The following is a 6,000-nucleotide window of genomic DNA, read 5'->3' as shown; positions in this document are numbered from 1 at the left end:
AGGGGCGGCGGCTAGGGGAACGGGGCGAGGTGGCGGTGGGGGTATTTATAGGGGGGGCTAGGGGGCTCGCGCGAGGCAGGAGCAGCAGATCGGGGCAATCCCGGCGAGCTCGGCTCGGCCGGCCACGGAAGGAAAGTTACGGGAGAAGGAAAGAAGGAAGGAAGAAGAAGAGGGAAGGAAAAAAGAAGAAAAAAAAGAAAAGGAAAAAAAAGAAAATGGGAGAAGGGGGGTGGCGCTGCGGGTGGGGCTGGCGCGGCGCGGGGCCCTGGGGCAGCGGGTGGGGGTAGAGGGGCGCTGGGTGCAGGGGGATCGGCTGGGCTGGGATTCGGCCCGATTGCGCTATAAAGCGCTCATGCGCCTTCCTTTTTTAAAAAAACATTCCCGTTTTAGCTTTTTTTTATAAAACAGAAACTAAAAGGAAAAAAAGGAAACAAATAAAATAATTAATATAGGGTATTATATACCAAAATGATCAAAAAACTATCATCTACTCGATTAACATTTTTCGAAGTCAAAAATAAAAACTTAAAAAAAATGTTTTTCAGAAAAAAATCCCTTATGCTATACTCTCTTTTTGCAATTATTTTCACAATAAGACTTTGGCGTTCTTGGCTCAAAATATTTCAGAAATGCCTCACATTTTGGTGGGTCATTTTCCTCCGCTCCGGCATTTCTCATGTGAAGAAAAAATAGAAATGCAAAAGCAAAAGTCGAAAGAATTCAAATGCAAACTTTATTTAAATCAATATGCATAGATGTTTAGTTACAATTTAAAACATTCCAAATTAGGGAATTTGGGATGTTACAGTTTCTTAAGAAGTTCGTTCACAAACTTCACATCAACTTTCTTAATGAACACTCGAGGAGCACACTCACAGAACATACACCATGTCCCAGCTGTAACCCTAGTGCATCATAGGAAATACGGTCTCTCACTTATCCGTAGACCTAATTGCATCTCATATGGATATTTGATGGAAAAAGAACAAAAAAATACGGATCGAACAAGACAAGAACTGCTCTATAAACCCGGTTCTGAATCAATTTTGAGTAGTGTGAACTAATACAGTGATACCTGCCCCATATAGAGTCTATTTTTCCTCAACGAGTACTCGAAATACTCATGACAACCAAACAATTCAACGGAATAGTTTGTAGGAACTATTTTGAAAAGTTTTCTTAAGGCCTTCGTTCACAAACTGCATTCGAACTTTCTTAATGAATGCTAGACGAACGCGTTCAGAGAACATACACCAAGTCCCAGCTTATGCCCGAGTAAATCTTCAGACTATGTTCTCTCGATTATCCCTAGACCTAATTGATGTCATATTGGGATATTTAGGGAAAAATGAGACGGAAAATCGGATCCAACAAGACAAGACCTGCTCTATAAACTTGGTTTTGGATCAGTTTTGATCAGTATAAACTAATATAGAGATATCTGACGCATACGTGTCAGTTCTCCCTCAACAATTACGAGAAACGCTCATGAAGAACACACAATTCACATGAAACTTTCATATGAAACTTATGGAACATATTTCTTAAGGAGTTCGTTCACAAACTTCACACGAGCTTTCTTAATGAACACTCGAGCAGCACACTCAGAGAACATACACCATGTCCCAGCTTGAACCCGAGTGCACCATAGGAAATACAGTCTCTCACTTATCCATAGACCTAATTGCATCTCATATGGATATTTGATGGAAAAAGAACAGAAAATACTGATCGAACAAGACAAGAACTGCTCTATAAACTCGGTTCTCAATTCATTTTCAGTAGTGTGAACTAATACAGAGATATCTGCTCCATACAGAGTCCATTTTTCCTCAACGAGTACCAGAAATACTCATGACAACCAAACAATTCAAAGGAACCATTTGTAGGAACAAGTTTTGATAACTTTTCTTAAGATGTTCGTTCAGAAACTGCATTGGAACTTTCTTAATGAATGCTAGACGAACGTGTTGACAGAACATACACCAAGTCCCAGCTTGTGCCCCAGTACATCTTCAGACTATGATCTCTCGCGTATCCCTAGAACTAATTGATGTCATATTGCGATTTTTAGGGGAAAATGAGAGGGAAAATCGGATCCAACAAGACAAGAACTGCTCTATAAACTTGGTTCTGGATCAGTTTTGAGCAGTATAAACTAATATAGAGATATCTGATACAGACGAGTCAGTTCTCCGTCAACAATTACCCGAAACGCTCATGAAGAACACACAATTCACATGAGACTTTCGTAGGAAACTTATGGAACATGTTTCTTAAGGAGTACGTTCACAAACTTCAAAGGAACTTTTTTAATGAACACTCTAGGAGCACACTCAGAGAACATACACCATGTCCCAGCTTGAACCCTAGTGCATCATAGGAAATACGGTCTCTCACTTATCCGTAGACCTAATTGCATCTCATATGGATATTTGATGGAAAAAGAACAGAAAAATACGGATCGAACGACACAAAAACTGCTCTATAAACTCGGTTCTGAATCAATTTTGACTAGTGTGAGCTAACACAGAGATATCTGCCCCATACAGAGTCCATTTTTCCTCAACGAGTACTCGAAATACTCATGATAACCAAAAAATTCAAAGGAACCGTTTGTAGGAGCAATTTTGAATACTTTTCTTAAGGTGTTCGTTCAAAAACTGCGTTGGAACGTTCTTAATGAATGCTAGACGAACGCGTTCAGAGAACGTACACCAAGTACCAGCTTGTGCCCCAGTACATCTTCAGACTATGGTCTCTCGTGTATCCCTAGACCTAATTGATGTCATATTGCGATTTTTAGGGAAAATGAGAGGGAAAATCGGATCCAACAAGCCAAGAACTGCTCTATAAACTTGGTTCTGGATGAGTCTTGAGCAGTATAAACTAATATATAGTTATCTGATGCATACTAGTCAGTTCTCCCTCAACATTTACCCGAAATGCTCATGAAGAACACACAATTCACATGAAACTTTCATAGGAAACTTATGGAACATGTTTCTTAAGAAATTCGTTCACAAACTTCACAGGAACTTTCTTAATGAACACTCGAGGAGCACACTCAGAGAACATACACCATGTCCCAGCTTGAACCCCAGTGCATCATAGGAAATACGATCTCTCACTTATCCGTAGACCTAATTGCATCTCATAAGGATATTTGATGGAAAAATAACAAAAAATATGGATCGAACAAGACAAGAACTGCTCTATAAACTCGGTTCAGAATCAATTTTGAGTAGTGTGAACTAATACAAAGATATCTTCCCCATATAGAGTCCATTTTTCCTCAACGAGTAGTAGAAATACTCATGACAACCAAACAATTCAAAGGAACCATTTGTAGGAACAATTTTGATAACTTTTCTTAAGGTGTTCGTTCACAAACTGCATTGGAACTTTCTTAATGAATGCTAGACGAACGCGTTGACATAACATACACCAAGTCCCAGCTTGTGCCCAAGTACATCTTCAAACTATGGTCTCTCGCGTATCCCTAGACCTAATTGATGTCATATTGCGATTTTTAGGGGAAAATGAGAGGGAAAATCGGATTCAACAAGACAAGAACAACTCTATAAACTTGGTTCTGGATCAGCTTTGAGCAGTATAAAGTAATATAGAGATATCTGATGCATACGAGTCAGTTCTCCCTCAACAATTACCTGAAATGCTCATGAAGAACACACAATTCGCATGAAACTTTCATAGGAAACTTATGGAACATGTTTCTTAAGAAGTTCGTTCACAAACTTCACAGGAACTTTCTTAATGAACACTCGAGGAGCACACTCAGAGAACATACACCATGTCCCAGCTTGAACCCTAGTGCATCATAGGAAATACGGTCTCTCACTTATCCGTAGACCTAATTGCATCTCATATGGATATTATATGGAAAAAGAACAGAAAAATACGGATCGAACAAGACAAGAACTATTCTATAAACTCGCTTCTAAATCAATTTTTAGTAGTGTGAACTAATACAGAGATATCTGCCCCATACAAAGTCCATTTTTCCTCAAGGAGTGCTCAAAATACTCATAACAACCAAACAATTCAAAGGAACCGTTTGTAGGATAAATTTTGAATCTATTCTTAAGGCGTTCGTTCACAAACTGCATCGGTACTTTCTTAATGAATGTTAGACGTACGTGTTCAGAGAACATACACCAAGTCCCAGCTTGTGCCCCAGTACATCTTCACTCTATGGTCTCTCGCATATCCCTAGACCTATTTGATGTCATATTGTGATTTTTAGGGAAAAATGAGAGGGAAAATCGGATCCAACAAGACAAGAACTGCTCTATAAACTTGGTTCTGGATCAGTTTTGAGCAGTATAAACTAATATAGAGATATCTGATGCATACGAGTTAGTTCTCCCTCAATAATTACATGGAACGGTCATGAAGAACACACAATTCACATGAAACTTTCATATGAAACTTATGGAACATGTTTCTTAAGGAGTTCGTTCACAAACTTCACAAGAGCTTTCTTAATGAACACTCGAGGAGCACACTCAGAGAACATACACCATGTCCCAGCTTGAACCCTAGTGCATCATAGGAAAAACGGTCTCTCACTTATCCGTATACCTAAATGCATCTCATATGGATATTTGATGGAAAAAGAACAGAAAAATACGGATTGAACAAGACAAGAACTACTCTATAAACTCGGTTCTCAATCAATTTTGAGTAGTGTGAACTAATACAGAGATATCTGCTCCATACAGAGTCCATTTTTCCTCAACGAGTACTTGAAATACTCATGACAACCAAACAATTCAAAGGAACCGTTTGTAGGAACAATTTTGAAAACTTTTCTTAAGATGTTCGTTCACAAACTGCATTGGAACTTTCTTAATGAATGCTAGACGAACGCGTTCAGGGAACATACACCAAGTCCGAGCTTGTGACCTAGTACATCTTCAGACTATGGTCTCTCACGTATCCCTAGAACTAATTGATGTCATATTGCGATTTTTAGGGAAAAATGAGAGGGAAAATCGGATCCAACAAGAGAAGAACTGCTCTATAAACTTGGTTCTGGATCAGTTTTGAGCAGTATAAACTAATATAGAGATATCTGATGCATACGAGTCAGTTCTCCCTCAACAATTACCCGAAACGCTCATGAAGAACACACAATTCACATCAGACTTTCGTAGGAAACTTATGGAATATGTTTCTTAAGGAGTACTTTCACAAACTTCAAAGGAACTTTCTTAATGAAAACTCGAGGAGCACACTCAGAGAACATACACCATGTCCCAGCTTGAACCCTAGTGCATCATAGGAAATACGGTCTCTCACTTATTCGTAGATCAAATTGAATCTCATATGGATATTTGATGGAAAAAGAACAGAAAAATACGGATCGAACAAGACAAGAACTGCTCTATAAACTCGGTTCTGAATCAGTTTTCAGTAGTGTGAACTAATAAAGAGCTATCTGGCCCATACATAGTCCATTTCTCCTCAACGAGTAGTCGAAATACTCATGACAACCAAACAATTCAAAGGAACCGTTTAAAAGAACAATTTTGAAAACTTTTCTTAAGGTGTTCATTCACAAACTGCATTGGAACTTTATTAATGAATGCTAGACAAACGCGTTGACAGAACATACACCAAGTCCCAGCTTGTGCCCCAGTACATCTTTAGACTATGGTCTCTCGCATAAACCTATACCTAATTGATGTCATATTGCGATTTTTAGGGAAAATGAAAGAGAAAATCGGATCCAACAAGACAAGAACTGCTCTATAAACTTGGTTCTGGATCAGTTTTGAGCATTATAAACTAATATAGAGATATGTGATGCATACGAGTCAGTGCTCCCTCAACAATTACCCGAAACGCTCATGAAGAACACACAATTCACATGAAACTTTCATAGGAAACTTATGGCACATGTTTCTTAAGGAGTTCGTCCACAAACTTCACAAGAACTTTCTTAATGAACACTCGAGGAGCACACTCAGAGAA

The sequence above is a fragment of the Hordeum vulgare genome, chromosome 2H, assembly GCF_904849725.1.
Source record: "Hordeum vulgare subsp. vulgare chromosome 2H, MorexV3_pseudomolecules_assembly, whole genome shotgun sequence".
Classification (NCBI taxonomy): domain Eukaryota; kingdom Viridiplantae; phylum Streptophyta; class Magnoliopsida; order Poales; family Poaceae; genus Hordeum; species Hordeum vulgare.
Note: the sequence above shows the minus strand (reverse complement) of the source record.